Source organism: Magnolia sinica, chromosome 1 (assembly GCF_029962835.1).
Source record: "Magnolia sinica isolate HGM2019 chromosome 1, MsV1, whole genome shotgun sequence".
NCBI classification, from domain to species: Eukaryota; Viridiplantae; Streptophyta; class Magnoliopsida; order Magnoliales; family Magnoliaceae; genus Magnolia; species Magnolia sinica.
The window spans coordinates 11,382,128-11,406,111 of record NC_080573.1 but is presented as its reverse complement, the minus strand read 5'-3'; the positions used below and the strand labels follow the sequence as shown (position 1 = coordinate 11,406,111).

At 41.1% G+C, this 23,984-nt stretch overlaps 1 protein-coding gene across 1 annotated transcript in view; it reads right to left on the bottom strand.

Annotated features, from left to right (window-relative positions):
* Positions 1 to 23,984, bottom strand: part of LOC131239866 (ankyrin repeat-containing protein BDA1-like) — a 95,171-nt gene that overhangs the window by 55,809 nt on the left and 15,378 nt on the right. The gene's annotated exons all lie outside the window — the stretch shown is intronic.

The following is a 23,984-nucleotide window of genomic DNA, read 5'->3' as shown; positions in this document are numbered from 1 at the left end:
GTCGGACAGAAAGGGCATGTTTCTTTGCTCCTTGAAGGATTGAGGGCTTGGTTTCCACCGTTAAATGGCACATGCGGGATTGATCTGGGCCACTCATCAATATGTAGCGTGTAATGTTATAGCTTGAATATGGATGAGCAAATATTGCTTCTGTAGGCATACGAATGCCTGCACCAGTGAAATACAAAAGGTAACGAAGGAATCGATATTGGCCGGGATCCTCCCATACCTAAGTTAAGTATAAGAGAAATGAGCATTGAGTTATTGTTATGAATTATTTGCATACCTTCTTCACTAAACATGAGGGTTATTTATAAAATATTTTGGCAGCTACTAAGCTTGCGTATCTCAACAGGATATGCTAAATGGTCTAAATTTGAATGAGGATTTTCTTCTGAAAATATGTAAGCGGCATGATCTTTAGTTAGGATCTCATCAATTTTATCCTTCCTTACTATGATACAGGATTCTCTCTGAGTATCCTTATTCCTATGTCGAGGTCAGTTTAATCAGCTCGATGGATAAGTCCTATCATCGAGTTTTGCCTTTGAACAACTCGGCTCAGGAGGTAGGTCATTCCTCGGAGCTAATTAGTTTCGGGCCTGAGCTTGGTATTAGCTTTTTGGGTCGGCTCATCTTGCACAATGGATACGTTGATGACTTGAGGAGCCCGTTCAAGCGAATCTCGGTTAGTGTTATTCTAAGATTCCCTCCTGTGTGGCCTGTTGCTACTCGTAATACGTCACTTTGATTTTCCCCATAACATATGCCGTGAATATTCCATATGACACAAATAATGGGAGTATACTCATCAGGTGGGCCATGCATCTATGTTAAATCTGAAATGTTGGATCTTTTTAACTGTGATTTTGTCTCATACGAGTGTAGTCTGATCTCCCTCATCAACGGACCAAAATTATTTTTGGTCAAGGGTATGTTGTGTCACAGTGTACACTACCTGATGAACGGTCCTGATCTTTGCATGCATCCGATGGAAGGAATGATTTCCCACCAAGGGTTTTAACTCGGATGAGATCTCCTTGATGGAAAATCAATGGCTCTCAAGGCTTATTTATTTATTTAAATTATGGTGAGGCCCAGATGGAAGGACCAACCAGCTTCATATATGGCAAACTTTTTACAACCTAGGCTTTTTTGGGCGGGGCAGCAACACCTCATAGGCCCGCCTATCATATCCGATACAGATGACGGCTCTCATGGGGTTTGTCTCTGTCTTTCTCAGCCAGTGAGTCAGTGACATAGCTTAAAAGACACGTACGCAACTTGCCTGCAATCATTGTGAAAATATCGCCGAGATTTTGAATATCTCACGATATCATGGTAATATAATTTTACCAAATTTCTAATGCAAGATTTTCAAAATTAAAATTTTAGAAGTTTATATAATTTTGAAACTTCTTATGATAATATTTTATTTTTAGCAATAATTTCCTGATAATATTGCGAGTAAACGCCATAATAGGAAGACCTCCCGGTAAATTCCCATGCCGAGAAATTGCCGATCGAGTACGAGATTTGTGGCTGTGCCTGTGACCCGGGTTAAAGCGTGCTATGGGGTCCACCGTGATCTTTTTGTTACATCCACTCCATTCATCTGTTTCGGTAGCTCATATGAAGTTATGAGTCCAAATATAAGGGAGTTTCGGTAGCTCATACGAAGTCATGAGTCCAAATAGGAGGGAGATTCAAAATCAAGTGGGCCACACTACAGGAACCAGTGGATGTTGAACGCCCTCCATTGAAATTTTATAAGAGGAAGAAAGAAGTTTTGGATCATGATGATATTGGTGTCCATTTGGGAATCACCTTATGAATGCATTAGATGGCATATAAACATCACGGTGGTCCCTTCTACCGTAGGAAGGTATAAACTGTGGATGTTTACATCTCCACTTTTTCCTGTGGTGTGGCCCACTTGAGCATGTTTACATCCCCACTTTTTCTTGTGGTGTGGCCCACTTAAGCTTTGAGTCTCTCTCGAGTCTGGGCCGATATCCTAAAATGAGGTCTCAGCTCGATGGCTGAGGTCAGTGCTTTGCCACCACTTGGGTTGGTCCCATAGGTCGGGCCGACACCATGAGGTCTAGTAGGTGCTCTGAACCTTCTTTGGATAGCTTCTTATAATAATCTCTTCTCTATATTCCAGGTATCAGGTCAGTCCAATTTTACTCATAACACCGCCCACTGAAGTTAATTTTCCTTGCAGTAATTTCTGTCCTCCCATAATTCCCATGCAATAAAGTGTGGAATGATTCACACAACATTTTGAAGCATGATAATTCACTCCCTAAGTTAGTCCAAAAGCCACACACAATGATAAATTCGATCTAAAAGTCCAACAGAAAAGTTTATAAAAGACTATAATACTTTGATAACATGTGAAATCATAAGAGATTACATTATAGAAACTATAACTTATTTCATAGACAAGAAGAGAAATGTATATAAGACGTGAGACACTAGAAATCTTAACAGACACACGTATATCCATCTAAATAGCTATCTACGATATGATAGATATCATGTACTCTAAGAACATACATTATGGCAAGAGTACGATGGATGGAAATGACATGATTCAATTCAAGAACGTTTCTGAGTCCCCGTGTCAACATTGCTGCCTCTAATTCTTGTTAGTGCTCGCCACACCAAACGATAAAAATACTCGTAAGATAAAATGATGTATGAACCACATATATACACAAGGGCATCTGGAAAGATCTTTGAAGACATCACATACAGTCCCCGGCCTATTTCATGTGTAAATCCTTCAGGTCTAAATCCTTCAGGCGTGTTAACCTCGTTGCAACGATTAATCATCGCTGACACAAACCCGAACGTTGAAATAACAATCAAACACTCAGTATTAAAAAGTTTCTGGCAAAATCCACCTCTGACCGAAGACATTGCGCCTCTTAAGATTACTAATAAGGATGTGTAAAACAGAAAAAAGTTGGTTACCCGGAACGCTAGGAACGTCGAAGGATCCTTCTCAGCCAAAATGGATGTGCCCGCGGTGTGATTTTTATTATCCGAGGAGTTGTTGAAACCCATGGTACAGTTGTTGAAACCCATGGAACAATTGTTGAAAACCATGGTAAAACCCATGTTAGAATCATCTTGCCAAAGACCACCAGGTGGAACAAGGGCCGCTTGGAAGCATAGGGTCGCAGTTAGTGTGCCCACCAATATCAATACATTCCTTAGTTCTTTAGCTGCTTTTTCTTTAGCTGCTTTTTCTGTGGACGTTTCCAGTGAATTTTCAGCTCCCTTCTTTCGAATCAGTTCATTCACCATTTTCTTGTCTGCTGAGTTACTATGACAAAGTGCGAAGACATCCAAGGCTGTGAAACCATTCATGTTCGCGGCGTTTATCTCCACACCAGTCTCAGTGCTGATCAAGTACGTTATCATCTGCATTTGAAAATAAATAAATAAATAAATAAAAAATCATTTTGAATCAAGGAACGGTCTTATGGAAAGAGAAAAAAGAAAAAAAAGAAAAAGAAAAAGAAAAAGAAATGTCTTATGCATGGCTCTGGTTTATTTACTGGTGGGACATGCACCATCATTACGCACATGGTTCACTCATCAGGTATGCCGCCATTAAAAAAATGAAAACAATGAAAATGAGGTTTTTGGGCTAGGGCACATGATGGTGGTGTTTCTGATGAATGGAATGGATTTGCACACACGTAACATTCTTCTTGTAACCAAGCCACTTACCAAAATTTCCTCACGTACATGAACAAGATGGTGCATGATTATTTTCTAAAAAGGGCCTCTTTGGTTTTCCAATTACAATGGTTGTAAATGGACGATGGTGATTTACTCCTGATAATGTGTGATGACATTACCTACATTTTACTACAATAATGATTTTGCTACATTACTTGTTTATCACTGAAATCGCCACATAAAATTGATAATTTTATATCATGAAATTGTAATGATTCTAATTTAATTTACCTACTTTTCATGTGCATTTGACTCTTGAGTAACGAGCCATAATTCCTATTTCAACTAACTTAAAGATTGTAATGATGGCTTCTTTGCATTTCCCACGAAATTGGAAAACCAAATGCACACCAACCCTTTTCATTATTTATATATATTTATTTATTGATAAAACTTGCACTAATCTTATTCAACTGATGGTTTACTTTGATCAAGAAGTTCTCTAAGCAGTTATAATGCTTGTAGCTGCATTAGGACAATTAGACAGTCCAATCCATTGATCTAAACTGTTCATTTGTCTAACATGGAGATTTAACCTAGCGTTAATCTGACAAATGCTACCATTTGATCAATAACCTTTAATATGGAGATTAGAAAAAAAAATAAAATCTAAAAATCGATCCACTCAACAATTTGATCTAAGGTCCTCACAAGAATTACAAATGATTCTGAAGAAAAGGAAGAGAGAGAGAGAGAGAGAGAGAGAGAGAGAGAGAGAGAGAGAATCCATACCCACTTATCCTTCTTCATTGCAGCGAGATGAAGAATGGTGTTTCCATTCACATCCTTTTGATTCACAAACTCATTGTCAGGACCCACCAAAAGGATCAACATCTTCAGTGCATCATGCTTATTATATTTTACACAAAGGTGTAGGACCGTCTCATCTCGATCGGTCATGTCTCGAATCCACTCTGTATTGGTTCCGTTGAACTCTTCCAAGACATCGAGGTGACCTTTCATCGCAGCTGCGTGGACAGGAGTCCACCCTTTTGAATCTCGATCATGTGAAACATCAACGATTAACGGTAAGAGCTCTCTTACGATTTCGACAGACCCGTTTGCCGATGCTATGCGCAGAGGTGAGAATCCTTGGGAGCTCAATACGTACGCGAGCTGGGGCTTCCGACGTAGGATTTCTCTGGCAAAGTCGACGCTCCCATGTTGAATTGCAATGTGCAAAGGAGGGATCTGTGATACAAAATCAGTCAAAAACCTATCAAAAATGAGTTCATTTTCTTCAAGTAAGTTTCGCAGGGAAATCACGTTCCTCGTCCCTAATATTTTGTAGATTTTCAAATCCATCTCTCTCTCTATCCCTCCCTCTCGCTCTCTCTCATCAGTCGAAACCCTCTCTCTCACACTCAAAGCCTTCTCTCTCTCTGTCAAATCCCTCCCTTTTGCACTGAAATCCATCTCTCTCTCTCTCTCTCTCTCTCTCTCTCTCTCTCGCTTTTACGTATACTGTCCCTGCATTAATCGGGTTTTTATAGAATTCGGGGCGAGCAACGTACGATGAATTGGACATATAGCGTTCCCATCCAGATAGTTGTATGCACGCACTCAAGACCTGTACGCAAAGTAGTGTGTGAAGTTAATTTACACCGTCCAGATTATGGGGATTACTCTAAAAAAGTCATTAAACGGAAATCAAATAGGTCAAATAGCTGTGACCGCTGATTTTAAGCTAACTTCTTGTTGAATTCATACTGTTGGATGGTTTCCATTTTCACCTTCCACTGGAAGTCCACCAATTGAATAGCCAGTACCTACCCAACCAAACTACTTTAAAATTTAGGTTGTGACCCGCCTAAATTGGACCTCCGAGTTTAGATTCTTCGGTTTTAGTAATTTATGTGCTACGTGTCAATTCTTTGTGCCTGCGTATCAACCATCACCTACTGCCGGAGTATAAAAAAGTTTTTCTCAACCCTTAAAAAAACAAAAAAAAAATTAAGGCCATGATCTTCTTCTGCTTTCGGGAAAAAGGGCGGTCCCAAGCCGATGATCATCTGGTGGGTCCCACGTAGTTACTTGGCCAATAGAGCAGGCCAGCCTGCCCATTAGGTGGGACAGATACAAAAGAAATGAACGTGGTTGAAAGAAATTGATAAGTGGTCCATATTAAAAGAAATGAACGTGGTTCAAAAGAATTGATTAGTGGTTCATTTTTAGAGCACACGTGTGGCCTGCCTGAGACTGGATCGGCCTGATTATTGAGGCAGGGTATGTGCCTGGTGAACTCCATCTCATCAATGTGCAAGATTTGGAACGTGTGCTTGCACATGTGCTTCAAAGGCTTCCATCCATCCGAGGTTAGGAGAGATTTTAGAGATGACTTCCGCAAGTGCGGGTGAGTCCATCCAAGAACATTCACCGTCTCAGGATCTAAGTGAAAACCAGCCACAAATGTACGATGACTAGGAAGCATTTTAAAAATGGCCATTCTTAAGATAACTCATGACAGTATAAGGATTTCTTTCTCTCATTTTATGTGATTGCCTTGTATCCCTTAAGTTAAAAGGAAAATTTTATTAGACAACTATAACACCAGCCATGCTCGACATAACAGAACGTTGGTATGTTAAGAAACATGTTAATGGGACACCAGCCTATGTCCAACGTCCACCTAATTACTATCGGACTAAAGATGATGCACACATCTCTCTGATTCTATGATTATTATAACCCTCAAGCATAATTATATTGATTTAAATAATCTAAAAGCAACCTTAATAGACAATGAATATTTGTATTAACATTTATATTTTGTGAGTCTTTCTAGTGGGATGCTTTAACCAGGGGTAAGCACTCCTTTTCAAAAAGAAGAACTCAATATCATTATCATGTTAAAGGGAAAATGAAAAGATGATGGGAACGGTGGAGTGCAGCTTTTTTTTTGGTTAGCTTGTTAGTACACACCGATGTCATACACACACTCCATGTTAGCCACCCCCACCAGGGATGGATACCAAGACCCCAAGTGTTGAAACGAGGTATCTCCACTCAGTCTGCCAAAGCTATGGATCTGGGTGTGTGCCGTGTGAAGCGCAGCTTTGGTGGATCCTCGAATCCACCGAGGTGGGTGGGACCCCTGATTGTGGGGCTCACAGTTATGTATATGCCTTAAATCCATATTGTCCAAACCATTTTGACAGCTCACAGGGCATGATCCCAAAAATGTAGTTGACCCAAATCTTAAGTGCATCACACCACAGAAAACTGGGGTGATTGAATCCCTACAATTAAAAATTTCATGGTTCTGCCAGAATATTTATTTGACATCCAACCTGTTGATAAGGTCACAAAGACCCAGATGAAGAGACCATACGGACATCATATTGATCCAAAACTTTTGTGGCGCAAAAGAAGTTTTTAACGGTCAATTACCACTTTTTCCAATACTATGGTCCATCTAAGATTTGGATCTTCTCCAATTTTTAGATTATGTCCTAAAATGAGCTTTCAATATGGATGGACGGCGTGGATGAATTCACATACATCAAGGTGGGCATACCACAGTTGGTGGGCACACCCAACCGAAGCCACACGCCCGGAATGGTGACATCGCCCCGGGGTTGGCAGCTGTGCCAGAACTGTTGCTAAAAGCTGCATAGAAGGCTCCCACATGCATGTAAAAAGCTTTGCGCTTTTGGGTTAGACATTAAGACGCGGACGTCCCCATGGGATGTAGGTTGTGCTACCAGTTTGTGGTGTCCCAGATATCATGGGAAGTGGATTGCTTGTCGGCACCCACCACAAGGCTGTCCGTGTGGCAAGACATGGGCCAAAGTTTTGTAGAGCTCACTGCGATGTATGTGCTTTATTCACACTGTCCATCGATTTTGCTAGCTCATTTTAGGCATCGCCCAAAAATGAAGTAGATATAAAGCTCAATTAAATCACACCACACAAAATAATAGGGCTTGAATGTCCACTGTTAAAACTTCCCTAATACCCATCATAATGTTTTATTTGCCATCTGATGCAGGGAAGGACGTGAGGTCAAGCACATCTTCCTCAACGGAATAACTGGTCCGAATTCACAGAACTTCTCTGGACTCCTCACAGAGATTTCTCGAATCCACGAGAAAAAAAGCAAACAAAATAGAAAATAAATTCTATAAAATTCAAAATTGATTAATAAATGAAATAAACGAGTTCACAACCCTTTAAATATGGATATCAAGTAATGGAAGAGAAATCAGAAGCAAACTACAACTAAAACTCCTAGAATTTACAACTTACTATAAATAGTAAACTTACTATTTATAGATGGTCGTGATGTCTACTAGCGCGTAAGGTTTTCGGCCAAAAATAGAAAGTATCCTATTTGGCCTCACCAAGCTGTTATCCTAATATTCTAAGCTCTTTTCACGTTGGGCGCAACTCCTAAAGCCCAATGGATGAATAGTTATAATGAAACTAAAACTTACTATTTATAGTAAAAACGGAATTAAAATGGGGAAATGACTGTCAATCTGGTGGGATTTCGCAAATCCAGCTTGTGTAACCCAACATAGCAGGTTGGGTGGCTAAAGTAGCTCGTTCTACCCCAAAATCATATATTTTACATCTGGTAACTCATTCCGGATTGCAAGATACGCCCGATCTAAGGTCCGACGATCCGGATCACTTCTGTCGTTGATCGGGCCTTTTCTGATCCATCTTGGCTATGAAGTTGTTCGCAACCTGCTCTACGTCACCATCCAACCTTTTTATGAGGTCATGAAGACTTGGATGAAGGGAAAACACAAATATAAGATTGATCTGAAACTTCTCTAACCATAAGAAGTTTTGGTTGGTGGGCATTCAATCCTCCTTATTTTCTGTGTTCCACTTCAGCTTTGGATATGCATCATTTTTGGGCTCATGCATTGAAAAATGAGCTGGCAAAATGGATGAAAGTGTGAAACACATACATCATGCTGGGCTACATAGAGCATGGATCAGGTCATGCTCCCCCTATGGCGGGTGCCACTAGCAATCTGCTTCTTACATCACTTGGCTACGTGGTGTAAGGCATTGTGGGGCCCATCATGCTATACATGTTTTATATCCATGCTGTCTATTCAATTTTTTGAAAGCAAATCCCAACAGCTCCTAACGCCATGTACCTACATTTTATGGGTAGAGGTGTACATGAGTCGAATCGAGTCGAGTTTGGCACAGCTCGACTCGGCTCGGCCACTAGCTGACCCTAGCTCGAACTCGGCTTGGCTCGGTCCTTGAGCCTGACTAACCAGCTCGGCTTGGTTTGGTCAGCAGATCAGGCCAATTCGAGTCGAGTTCGTCTGTGCAACATTTTCACAAACACATGAATTGCACTTTCAAATTCTCATTGTATGTAAAACAACAGTACTGGTTTTACAGATATTTCATCAAACACCTTGTATATAACATCAAAATCAAGAAAAACAGATATTTGTTTCATATACACACCTTCCTTGCCACCAGCCGACACTTCATAATTGAGTCATTTCATTAAACACTTGAGAAACATCAATATCAAAGTAACCGAGTCATCGAACTGGTTTGATTCGAGTTGGGGTTCGATCCGAGTCGAGTCGAGCTCGGGCAAGCTCGAACTCAGTTCAAAAATTTTTCGAGCTAAAAAAATATGCTCGACTCAGCGCGAACTCAGTTTCGAACCAAGTTGAATCGAGCTTTTTCGAGTCGAGTCGAGCGAGCTAACCCAGCTAACTCGGTTTGTGTACAGCCCTAGTTATGGGGTCACCACACAATCTCCCTCCATCCAATTGTAAGACATAGCAAGATGACTTTTGGTTGGTGTTCTATGAGCCCTAACATGATGTATGTGTTTTAACTACACCATCCATCCATGAAACCAAAAATAAGGTAGATATAAATTTCAAATAGACCACACCACAAGAAAACATTGGTGATTGATCCAAATATAGGCAAACCACACCGTGTCATTTTTATCACATCCACTCCATCTATCATGTGGGCCCATCAATTTTATGACCTAGGGCCCAAAAACATATGATCAACAACTCAGGTGGGCTACACATATGGGACCAATGTGGAGAAGATGCCACACTATGCGGGATGCTTTGCACTCCCAATGCTGATTGTGCAGGGGTTATCTCATGTTAATCAAATCAGTCTAATGCATGATTGATCATATTATGTTTATAATGTATAATAACGCTTGATTGAATCTAAGACATCATTGTTCCCCTTGAATGAGTCTACTTATAACCGTTAATGCTACGATCCTACAAGACTCATGAGCTGATATGGTGGTATGTGACACCATATTCGAGTTGTCAGTCTACACTGGGGTGATGAGCCTTCCCTTAGTAACCATTGAGCAATAATGAAAGCAACTTGCTCGTCGTGTGTGATTGGATGGGATGATGAGCCCAAAAATGAATTAAGGGACACGAGTGAATAGTCGCTATGAGTGTTATAAGCCTTGTGATCTGGATAAGATCACCCGTGATATAATTGTTGTACCCTAAATTCTTCGATATACTGAATGAATAAGACGTAATACATACATGACTAATTATGCATAATATTCACACTTATTGGTAATGCTAGTGACGAGCAACATTACACTAGGATAGTTAATTTGTGAATGGAGTCGTAGTCACATGATGAAGGAGTGTTGGTATTTGCGAATAGGCATTGGAGTTACTTGTTGAGGGAGTGTTGGATTATAAAGCTCATACATCATTTCATTATAACATTCATGCACCTAACAAGATTAGATATAGAAAATGTTTGTTTACTTGTGTTATCATTATCAACACTAATTGAGTTTATAACATGTGCAACTTAGAATAAATGGAACCACTAAGTTGATTACTCACTCTCACTCTGGGATGGTATTTTTAAACACCAACCAAATATTATTGTATATGTAGGGGTCATTGAGGCAAACACATTTGAGGATGCATAGATAGATCCAAAGGAGTTCTCCTACTTTTGGCTTTCCAATGGATAGTTGTTACTGGCTCGCCTCACGGTTGTACTCGACAGATATTCTTTTGTTAGATAGATTATATATGGTCATGAAACATTTTATGTTTATTTTGGAACTATACATTTGGGCCCCGGCTGTAGACCCTATGCTTTAAATGGATGTATATTGTATATTTTGAGATTGTTACTTGCTTTAGATACATTCATTTCAGAGTATATTTTAATGTTTAGCGTAGTTCTATTATTGCTTGAATATCAGATTAAAAGTATAATTAATTCATGCTTTCACAAAGGATAAGTGACACTTGGAATATCGTGGATCGAGTAATTGCTCGACCCCTGAAATTTGGGCGTTACATCATTAAAAATTTCTTAGAGGCCACAAAAGTTTTGGATGAAGCCGGTATTTGTATTTTCCCTTCATCTAAGTCCATTTGGCCTAATCAACATACTGGATGTAAAATAAACATTATAGTGGGCCTTAAGAAGTTTTTAATGGTGGGTGTTCAATTACCACTGTTTTCTTTAAGTGTGGTATGTTTGAGATTTGAAGTTGCTTAAATTTTTACTCATGCCATAAAATGATCTTTAAAAATAAATGGACAACATGTATAAAACACAAATTATGGTGCTCTACTAGCTATGTAGTATGCAATCCACATCTGTGCGGGGGTGGATTAGGTGTCAACCGAGTTACATGTTAGTATTGGGTGTTGCCGGAAACAATGACCATTGAACGCCTACCATTAAAAACATCCCAGGGCCCATCTTAATGTTTATTTGTCATCCAACTCTTTTATAAGGTCACATAGACCTGGATGAAGGGAATAGACAAATATTAGCTTGATCCAAAAAAAATCTTGCCCCCAAAAGGTTTTTAATGGTGGGAATTCAAACATTATGATGATGGTCAGAAGAAGTTCAACTAAGAAAGACACTAGTGGGAGAGATTAGATAAGATCCAAGTCCAAAAGGCATAAAATAGGTATGTATTGTAATAACGTAAATAATGGTCACTTGCATAAAAATTGTAGACTTATCAAAACAAATTAAATCAGAAAAATTATAAATGTGATTTGTATGATCAAACATCATATTCAAAGGATTTTCACGAAAATTTATTTGAGAAAGACAATTCATTCGAGGACAGGGAAGTGTTGTCTGCTATGTCTCTACGAGAGAATCTGAGCCATCAATGGATCTTAGATGTAGGTACTTCATTTTATATGACTCCACATAGAGATTATTACTACACATATCAATCATGTGATTACAGCACAATTTATACGGGCAATGATACTACGTGAAAAGGAGACAAATTTGATGGTTTAAAACCATCGATTTATAGCAAAGTCAATGGACATAGGCTTTGAGAAAGGCCATTGAAAAATTTGATGTTGAAAACAAAATTCGACATTACAAAACTGACTTATATTTTTCGTTGGTCCAGTTGAGGCATCGAGTTAGAGATTCGGTAGAGAAAAAATTTGGCTTTTCGAAATTGTTGATTAAACTGCTGATTATTTTTCATCGTTTCGTAGGAACAATTGAATGAATTTTCAATGGGGGTGAAATTCGATGGTAGAAGTCGCCATTCTGGGATCATTATTTGATGGCTGAGAACCATTGTTTTGGGCTGAAATTTTTTATAGTCAACGACAAATGTCGGCGAATTTTATTTGGATATAAAAAAGATGGTCAAATTCTAGTGAATTTAAAGCCTCAGGGCTATGGCTATGCCTATAAGCCTGATAAACACATTTTATATTATTTAAAATAAACGCAATCCATCGTACACCTAATAAACACATTTTATATAATTTCAAATTACTATATAATCCACAAGTTTGTTCGTTTTCAAATTAAATAAAATACCAAAATACAATTAAAGTACATTTTATTTACTCTTTTTTTTTTCTTTTTTACACACGCACACATACCCCCACACACTCACGCCTTAGTGGAATTTCACCACCTATGGGTACTCGAACCCTTGACCAGGTGTTGAAACTCCTAAGAGTTTACCACCCTAGCAAGAGTGAGGACCCAAGTACATTTTATTTACTCTCATCCAAACATATTTTATACAATCTACAGATAACTATATTCCAATGCATTCCAATTCCTCTCATTTATTTTTATGCAATCAGAATATTTTGATTTCAAATGCATTTTATTTACTCCCATCCAAACATGATTAAGAAAGCCATTTACTCCCAATTCATTTACCTTTAATTCCATTTCCCATTAATCTTCATTTACAAGCTCGCAAATGAGCCTTAAGGGCCTATTTGATTTTCCAAATCCATTATAAATATCTTGTATATAAGCAATTATTACAATTTCACATTGTTTGAAAAAACGTAGGTATTTATGCTTCAAAAATCGGTAAAAAATGATTGGTTTACATTTTTGGGCCCTCATGGGATGTATAGACATGGCTGTGCCATCCATCCATTTTAACAAAACATTTTTAGGCATGAGCCAAAAAATGAGGCGGATCCAACACTCAAGTGGCCCAGGAAAGGCACCTTCCATATACATAAACATAATTAGAATAAATACAGAAAAAAAATTAAAGAAAATTTTCTTTCATTATACTAAAAAAGAAAGTCAATTACAAGGTGCCAAAACAAATATAGAGGCTAAAAAAAAAACTGCTAGGTCGTATGAAGGTGGAGGACTCTCTTGCTCAGGGACAACCATAGAGGTGCCTTCCTTGTCAGTAGCTTGATCAACCGTGACCTCAACAATGGCCTCCTCAACAACAACTTTCCTAGCCAAGCCCGCCTCATTGTCCATCCATTATAGGTTAAGCTTGGGAAATTTCCCCTAGACCTCCCCCCAGCAGTTCACAAAGCTCACATTAAAGACATATTCCAATTCATCCTTGTGGGCCTCGGAGACCTTGCAGGCTTTTACCGCCGCTGCCTCCTTCACCGAGATGCTGACCTCCTTTTCAGCCACTCGGGCCTCTGCCTCAGCCGTCCTAGCCCTTGCCTTAGCCACCTTGGCCTCTAGCTCAAAAACCTTAGTCTTCAGATCGGTATTCTCCTGCCGTTTTGTCACCAGCTGAGAAAAAAACATTCACCAATTGGGAAACGCCGGCCTCGTGCTCCTCTTTGGACATCCTTAATACGTCACTCAAGGACTCGGCCTAGGCATGGAATGCCTCCTGAGCTTATATGGCTATCATCAGCTCCTTAACCTTTCCCTCAAGGTTGGCCCTAACAGTGTCGAGTTGGCAGTCTGACTCTTTAAGCCAGGCCTTCAAGTCGAGTGAGAACTGCCTGACCGTAATGGACCCATGGGCCTCCTACAATGGACAAAAAAAAAAAAACTAAGATCAAAAGAAGGATGTTGAAAAACAAAGTACTTATGTGACTCACTAGGTTATTGACTTACCTTGACGGTTGAGCTTGCCATTGCTACAAGAAGCTGCTTCAGACACAGTGACAAGAGGGAATCCACCTCCTCCTCGGGCACATAGCCCCGACCCCAACTCGTGAGCATGGCTAAGTGCCTCATAATAGAGGAGGAAGAGCCCCCTGTTGTGCCATACTCAAGGGTCAAGCTCTAGTGCTTGGAAGCACCCCCAGTGCCCTAACCCTCCTCGTCTCGGGCCTACTCAACCATTAGGGAGGGCATGTCAAGATCGACCACCTCACGCGGTAGAGCCTCCTCCAACCGTTGTTGGATCCTCTACTAGGGTAGCAACAGCCTTGGAATCTTCCAAGATAACCATGGGGATAGCATTAATGGTAACCTCGGTCATTGGATGATTAGCTGAGGAGGCTGCAGCCACTCCCGAGGGGGCACTGGGACTAGCTGGAGGAGCTACAGTGGCCGGTGTTGTCTTCTTCGTGACAGCCCTTGGTCTGTCCATCTTGGCCCTAATATGCATCTTTCTCGGCTGTGGATGACCAGACATTGCTGTAAAGACAAAAAAGGAAAAGTCAAGACGAGTGAAAATTTAGCTATCAATCAGTAACAAACCAAGTCAGGAGATTTACTGGCTGGAGCAAGGCTGAACTAATGAAGAAGCTAAGGAGTGACCAACCTTCTACAGTCTCACTGGTTGGCAAGCTGTTCTTGATCGATCCTAATCTGATGCTGGTAATAGACAGAGAGGCTGGGCTGTGATCTAGGAAAGCCGCAGAAAAAACAATCTAACATTATTGTTAAAAGAAAAGGTAAATGAAGCATTAATGCAACAGTTCGGTATGTGTTTTGAATTGGCATGGCATAGAGGTCGGGACTCAAGACTGTAACTCTCTAGCTCTACAAATGGAGCTTCTCATTCTCCATATGTGAAGAACCATTTGTCCTTCCTGCCTTTATTGGAGGACGGATTTTTGGTAATAATGGCCTGATCCTTGCCCGACCAAGAAGAGAAATAATACCAGTTATGAGAGTCAGACCTACTCTTAGTCTGGTACAAGTAAAGGAGCTCATTCACTATGAGCTCAAAATTTCTGACCAGCTATAGCGAACGTAGCAGCCGAATATATCTCGCCAAATGTTAGGGTTCAGCTGCCCCAAGGTGACTCTAAGGCAACAAAGTACCTCTCTCACCATAAGGTGGAGAGGCAGACAAAGGCCACAAGAGAAAAATGTTAAGTAAAGATCAATGACCTCCCCTTGAGAGGTCGGCTAGGGACTTCCCCATCTTGGGGGAGGTGAAGCCTCATCGAGTTGGGAATCATAAATTCTGACCTAAGGGCTTGCAGATCAGTCGCCCTCAACCTAGTTCGAGGGCAAAGTGATTTTTCTCTGAGCTAAGGTAGACCCTGAGCTGAGGGCGACCAAAGTCCAAGGGCAAACGCCATCAATACGAGATCAACTATTCATCTAACACATAGACAAGCTTCCGAGTGGAGATGAGCCCATAAGCAAAGGAGCTCGAGCCCAAGCTCCCACCACTTCAAGCTGACTAGTTTGAACACCATCAGAGATGGTTCGAGAAACCTAAGCCTGGAAAAGGAGGGCTCGGCCTATTCTCGGTCGAATATTATGCCGATAAAGGTAGGCTTGACGATATCTTCAAAGGCAGTTTCCTATTGAAGCAGGGACCCTTTAGCATTTCCCATAAATGCACGACGATTTCAAAAGGGACAAAGACCTTAAATATACCACCCTCTTAAATCATAAAAGGTATGATCAAAACTCCAATTTAAGCATCAGATGATCTATCACCTAACTTTAGTATTAGAGGGTCTTTAGCCAGCCAACGGCTCCCTCCGCTCATCTTCTTCCTAGTCTTTGCAGGAACATCGGAGGCCGACGATAGAACTCCACTCCATGCTATCCTCATTTGTTCCCCAGAATCTGGTGATACCAAAACTTGTTGGGCATCATGTTGAGTGCCAAATATTACATATTTTGCCCTGCTTATATCTTGGTTTTATGAACATGATAATTCTTAACGGGTATATTTTATACATGTTTATATTGCGAGGTGAATTTGTGAGCTTGGATTGAAAAGAATGTTAAAAGCATGGATTTGATGCTCAAGAATCACCAAGGCAAGGGATGGATCTTAGGAGACCAAAATTGGAGATTTCAAGACCCCAAGATTAAAGAAAATCAAGTGGAGAAGGAAAGAAGTCGAAAGTGCAAATTATAGAAATTCAGAGAAATTGAACTTCATTGTCGATTACATCAAAGTAAGTGCTCGATAACATCAAAGATAGTCCGATTACATTGAGAATTACATGAAAATCGACTTTGGTTGCTACACAAATTGGATGCATTTTTCGATACATCGAAGCCCTATTCGATAGCTCGAAAATATGTTTGATGACATCAAAGGCAACTCGATGACATCAAGATTTTTAAAGATTTCTGGAGCAACTCGCTAGAACAATCTAGACACTTTTTCGATCACTCGAACACACTTCGATGACATCGAACATCTGTTCAATTACATCGAAGGTATGTTCATTGACATGAAGAGTTACGCAGTGCGAAAGACGTTATGTAATGCATAAAGGTGCGATTTTCGGATTCGACTTACACTCGATGACATCGAAGGTGTTATGTAGAGTGCGTAAATTTGAGGTGGTTTCCAAAGTCAGTCGGACTAAGGCTATAAATATGAGTTCTTTGAGGAGTTCAAGAGATGAATTAGGTCATAAGGAGCAGAGCCAAAGGGTGGAGCAGTCTCTCAAGAGCTTTTATTCTTTCTTAATTTATTTTTCATGTTTTGTTTAAGATTTTTAGTTTTAATCATGCCTAAGATTAACTAAACTTCTTAGCTAGGGCTAAGAGGTGAAGATTGTAGCGTGTTGGGATATTTATCTTGTTTTGATTCTTGTTTATATTGAACTTCATTGAATTGTAGTTTCAATTTAAGGAATATTTTCAGTTTTCTATGATTTATTGTGACTCAAATTACAATAGAAGTTGTGATAGCATTAAATATCTTCTTTTCTGTTTTGGTATGGTAAGATTGGTAAAACTCGTGATTCAACATTGTTTCCCAGGCATGGTGGATGCATGAATTCCCATTAAATCATCATGATACTTATTCATGTGTGGACTAGCTCAATGAAAGATTCAAATTTGATTTAATTACTTCATTTTCCAACTGGATAGGATAAGACTCCAATTCCAGTTGTGTTTATTAAATCAAGTGAGGTAACATTTTGATAGCTACAAGTGGATCCTTGGCGCTCTAGTTTTATTTTAGATTGTTAATATTTTATTCACAATTACTCTCTTTTATTCCATATTTTAGTTTAGATCTCATTTTATTCTAGTTATTTTCAGAATACGTACAAGTTTATAGTCCATGTGGATCGACCTCGGTCTCACTGAGTTATTACTATATCTCGACCCTGCACTTGGGGTTGTGAACACATCCCATCAGCCCTTTAGGTGGGCCCACTATCTAGATTCCTTGATTACAAAACTGGGCCTACACACACTTTATGGGATGCAGATCCGCATAGCCATACTTAGGGGGCAAGGATCTACATCCCCTTTATTAGGCCAGCATTGAAAAGAAGGGACTCCTTTTGAATTTCATTATCTACTGGTGCTACCTTATAATGCAACAATTCCATGTCCATATACCCTTTACCATAAGTTGGATCCCATGGCATTCATCTGTTAGGTGTGCAGACCATCGAGATTCCTTGGCTAGAAATCAAGGACGTCAAGCTCAAAACAGGCTCTGACTCCGACGGGCCCACTGTGATTTATTGATTTATCCACAGCTTCCATCCATTTGTCCATATTATTTTAGGATATAGGCTAAAAGATGATACAAATTTACACTCAAGTGGATCACACAATGAGGATTAAACACCCACTACTAGAAAGTTCTTGGGAGTGCGGAAGTTTTGAATCAAGTTGATTTTTGTATCTTGCCTTTATAAATATCTGTGACCTTATGAACAGATTGAATAGAAAATAAACATCATCGTGAGCCCTAAAAAAGTTTATCACCACTGCTTCTCATGAGGTGTTCCAGTTGATCCTTATATCTGCCTCATTTAAAAAAAAAAAAAAATTGGCTTATATATACTCTAGAATGGTACGGGAAAATGGATGGACGGTGTGAGACAAGCAGGGGTAGTACCCAATCCGCATCCAGAAATCAGGCTGATGCATTCTTGGGGATACTACCTGCCTCCCTTTTAAGTAGGCCAGCGTCGAAGGGAAAGAACTCATGGGGGAGCCTTCTTGTTCAATCACATGTTGCTTTCTGCCTGTATTTTTACATCAATAAAGTTACAGGTGCTGTGAGTTTTCTTAGGGAGTAAAAGAAAAGAAAAGAAAAAAAAAAACAGATAGAGAAAAGTAAACTGATAATGCTCACGCCATCATGTGTGGAAGCTTTGCTGAGAGGTGGAATATCAAACCCATCCATTAGGCAGTTCTGACTGATAGAAGTTGTCTTTGAAAATAAATTTGGTCCATTCATTAGGTGATCCATAATGTCAGAAACAGTTGGACGGACATGATTTGTTTTGTTAGCTCCGGCCCACCTGAAGATTGGACCGACCTGATTTTTGGATGAAAGCACATAAATAGTGGTACGTCTCTGATGAATGGACTAGATCTCCCGCCAATGTGCCAGGCCTGCAAATGTGTGGTGCATGCATCCGCAGCTTGTATAAGCATGTGCTTATTAGTACTAACTTGATACTCGGGCGAAGTGATGGTTGATATGTGACACTTTGACGTTGTTTAACCGTTCAAATTCGGATATCTATTACCTTCCTTGGATAATTCATGCCCTTAAAATCAAATACGATGACCTATCTTAAATTGTGATTAATGAATATCTGGTTTTTTGAATTAGGCCGTGGGTTATTTTTCATTTCAATGGAGCGAGCCCACTGTGATGCATGTGCCTTAGATCCACACCATCCAACAATTTTGAAAGCTCATTTTAGAGCGTGCTTCCAAAAACGAAGCAGATCCAAATCTTTTTTATTTTATTTTTTAAAACAAAACTTCAATTTCCATTCACAGGTGCATCCAAAATTTACATTTGGAATCCAAAATTTACATTTGGACTTCCCCGGGAGAAAAAGTACATGGGGAACGCCTATCATAACCAACTCGGGAGAGAAGAAAACAAAAGAACGTAAAAAACTGAAAGACCGGGAGAAGGCCAATAGCCACTCTAAGGCTCCCTGACCGCCCTCAGCCCCACCGTATCTAGGAAGAGGAGCCCTTTGAAATGTGGATGGAGATCAACAAGATGAACACAGAAAAAAAGAGATTGGCTATCGCTCCCCAAGCGTGCTAAGGCATTAGCTAGAGCGTTACCTTCCCTGAAGATATGCCGAAACTCGACCTGACCTCTAAGCCGAAGTTTCTCTATCTTGATGAGCCGGTATCTCCATTTCCAACCCAGGAGGGCGTTCTCGTTCATGACCTTCACCACTAGCTGAGAGTCAAATTCAACTACCACTTTTGAATAGCCCATGGAGAAGCAATGGGAAAGTCCATGAACCGCACGAAGCTCGACATTCATGTTCGAGCACACCCCATAACCTTCCGAGAAGGCAAAGAGAAGCTCACCCTTGTCTCCTCTACAGACGCCTCCACCACCAGCTTTACCTGGATTACCTCCAGAGGACTCGTCAACGTTAACCTTAACCCAATCCCTATTCGGTTTCAACCATTTAACCACTAAAGATTGCCTCACTGACATTGTATCTCCTTCAGACGATGGAAGACTTCGGGACGCTGCATCTCCCTCATTGAGCACTCTATTGGAACCGCTGATTATGGACATCCACCAGATGACGCGCACTATCAAAGCTGCTGGAGTGGGGGCCTTCCCATCATAAACTGCATCATTTCTGAACTTCCACAGCTCCCATAAAATCAAACAAGGAACCAACTTCTGGATGAGAGGAATACTCACCCCGTCAGTGGAAGAACTCCACCACTGCGTTAGCCTAGACTCAACTGAAGTTGCCGGCATTACGTTGATACCAAACATCACCCCGAAGTGATTCCAGGAGGCCATTGCCATCTCACTCTCTAGAAATAAATGAAGAATCGTCTCACTTGAGGGGCCCTGATTTGAGCTAACACCACAACACACACATTTTGATGCCAATGGAATGCCCTGGGCTTGAACGACTCCATCCACTGGCACTGCTTTATGAAGAACTTTCCAAACAAAAAGGGGAATCCTTAGGGGAAGCTTCGTATGCCACACCCACCTCGCCCAACCTTTACGGGGCAAGCTCAATTTGCAATTATCCCAAACCGAGTTGACAGAGAACAGGCCCGAAGTGGTGAATGGCCAAAACGGGCTATCAGGGCCTTCTGATAAACAGAAGCCTTCTTGAAAAATGAGTCTACAACTTCCTAAGGGAGGAAATCGAAGACCACTGATGGAGGACTAGGGTCATTCATATCCAAGAAGTGTCACACCTTCAAATACAGCAACTCAGAAGGAATAGGGGCAATAGCTAAAAGATGTAGGGGGCCTAGACCTGTCCATTTTGCACACACAGACTAGAATCTCCCACTCCTATCTTCCATTGCACCTGGGACTCCAAGTGGGGTAGATGATGAAGAATTTTCTTCCATAATGGAGAAGCAAAGCTATCCGACCACCCCAAACCTGAGGGGGATAGATCCTGTCCATATTTCGCCAAAATAAAGGAGCTCCACAAACTTTCTTCCACCCTGAATTTTATTCCCAGGCAATCGCATGACCTCTGAAAACTTCCTGATACCGAGTCCTCATTCTTTTGGCTAAGCAATTGACTTCCATCTTTTCCAATGAAGTTTCCTCTTACCATTTACCCATCCCTAAAAAAGTTGGCAAGATGACGCTCCAAAGACGAAAGGACCAGCGCAGGAAGGCATGGACTGGGATGCTTCCTAGAACATGATTAACCAAAACTGCTCTGCCTACTTGAGAATGGCACCTCACCCGCCACCCTCTAATTCAACCCTCAACTTTGTCAATCAAAGGCTGGAAAGCGCTAGCTTTCAACCTACCAACTGCCAAAGGAACTCTGAGATAAGAGAGAGTTACCGAGGACTTGGAAATTCTGAGGAATCTCTAGATAGTCCTAACTTCGGAGGCAGGGATATTATTAGAACAGAAAAGAGCACTCTTTCTAAGATTTATACTTTGGCCCAAAGCAGCTTGGTATGCGTCCAACAAAGCCTTATTGGCCCGAAGAGAAGCTTTACCCCCATTGAGGAAAAGGAGCATATCGTCCTCATATAGAAGGTGTGAGATCTTAGGACTCCATCTCCTGAGGTTGAAGGGTTGTCAAAGACCCTGAATCACCAGATTTTCCCTCCTCAATCAACAAGCGGGCCGAAGCCATTCAAATTTCAACGGATATGGACCAAGCATGACTCTTTTCTCCAAATGGTTAGGATGACATGGAACAAAGTCGAATCCACCCACCCGATTTGCAACGTGCTCTCTAAGCTTAAACGTGTTAAGCAGGCACTTAAGGCCTGGAATAAGGAGATCTTCGGGAACATTTTTGAGCAAGTGAGTCAAGCAGAACACGTTTTGGTAGAAGTTGAACTTAAAATACAAGATCCAGGGGCGTCTTCAGGTCAAGACAGTAATCTTCAGAACATTTTCATTACTCAGCTAGAGATAATGCAAGAAATTTTTTGGAAACAGAAATCCAGGATCAACTGGTTGGAAGAGGGTAACAGGAACACCAAGTTCTTCCACGCTGCAGCTACAGAAAGGCGAACGAGAGCAGTGATAAGCAGCATTGAGATGGAATCGGGGTAGATTGTGGAGGACCCAGAAGCGATCAAAGGGGCAACAGTGACCAATTTCAAAAATCAATTCACACCAGATTTATGTGCGGCAGGGCAGGAAATTCTTGACATGCTCCCCTCGCTAGTCACGCAGGAGGAAAATGAAATGCTTATGGCCCCCTATCGATCTTGGAGGTCTAGCTTCAGGTCCTGTCCATTCCCATTGATGGTGCTCTTGGTCCAGACGGATTCTCAGGAGCCTTTTTCTCCAGTTGCTCGGACGTCGTGGATCGTGACCTCCATATGGTGGTTTCATTTTTCTTCCAAGGTGGGAAACACCCCAGGGCTGTTACGTCATCGCTTATCGTTTTGATTCCTAAATCAGCAACCCCTAAGAGATTTTCTGATTTCCTCCCGATTAGTCTTTGTAATTGTCTCTACAAGATCTTCTCAAAAATCATTACTTCCAGGTTGAGTCAGGTTCTCCCCTGCTAATCTCGCTAGAACAAGGGGCCTTTATTCAGGGCAAATGAATTTTGGAAAACATAGCCCTCTCTCAGGAGTTGTTCAAGGAGATTAACAGGAAGGTTCGGGGTGGGAACATAGTGCTCAAGTTGGAAATAGAGAAGGCCTATGATAGGATAGATTGGTGCTTTCTCAAGAAGGTTTTGAAGCGGTTTGGGTTCAGCTCTCTGTGGGTAGATATGGTCGAAAATTGTTGGGTTAATAGTTGGTTCTCAGTCCTAGTTAACAGACAAGCTGTGGGGTTCTTTAAATTGTCTAGAGGGCTACGTCAGGGGGACCCGCTATCTCCTAGTTTATTTATCCTTTGTGTCGAAGTGTTGAGTAGGGGAGAGGGGTGTGGTCTGAGCTAACATGAGGGAGGTGCATGTTCACAACCCCAAGCGTAGGGTCACAATGTAGCAATAATCTCGGTGAGACCGAGGTTGAATCCACAGCGACTAATCTCGTGTGTATTTTGAGTGTAACTAGAAGTAGAACTAGAAGAAGATGTGAATCTAAATCAGGAAGAATTTGAGAGAGTAATTGTGATGTTGTAATTAAAACTTGTAAATTTAAAGGTGGGAACTAGGGTTTCCAAGGATCCACTTGTAGCTATTGGAAAGCTACCTTACGTGATTCAATAGATCTAATTGGAATCAAAGTCCTATCTTATCCAGTTGAAGAAAGGAGAGACGGTCAGATCTCTGAACTTCTCATGAACCTAGCCTTAATGGATGACAGTTGTGAGGATTGGAAGTGATTCCGTCACTAAACCATGCCCAGGGGACTATGGCAACCAACAGGATTTACCTTGAAAAATCCTCCACGATGCGATCCCAGTTGATTCCAATGTCAAGTCCAAGGGAGTTTCCCTCTCTTCCTCCTACATCTGCTATGATCCAGACTCGAGCCGCAATGAGGAGAGCCTCGACCACCTTTTCGCCAAAGGTCAGCTCACCAACAAGGTCTGACAACATTTCTCGTCCCTCTTCTCCATTTCTTTCCTTGAGGGCCAAAGTGCAGGAGGTCGTGCAGCCCAATGGTGGTTTGCAGCTAACCTCAGCTCAGCCATAGGGACCCTTAAAGGTCTGACCTCGGCTCTGGTGTGCTGAGAGATTTGGAGGGCCAGAAACGCCAAAAGATTCGAAGAGTTTCATCCTAAGCATGCCTCCGTCATCCAGAACATCTATGGTTGGCTCTCCCGCTTGGGGATCAACAACCATGTCCCTCCTTCTAATCAATGATCCTCCGATACCTTCAGAGATCTGGGTCTCTCCCTAAAACATCGCCCAAAACCTCCTTTTTCCATTGTTAAATGGCAAAGGCCAAAATCTAGCTGGATAAAGCTCAACATGGATGGCTCTTTCAGGGGAAATCCAGGACTTTCTGGTTACGGGGGAATCATGAGGGATGACAGAGGCGATCTGATTTTTGCTTTTTCCAAAGCTTACGGCATAAGTTCCAATTTCCTAGCCGAAACCAAAGCAGCGATACACGACCTCAAACTCTGCTTAGAAAAAGGTTTCAACAAAATCAAAGTTGAAAGTGAC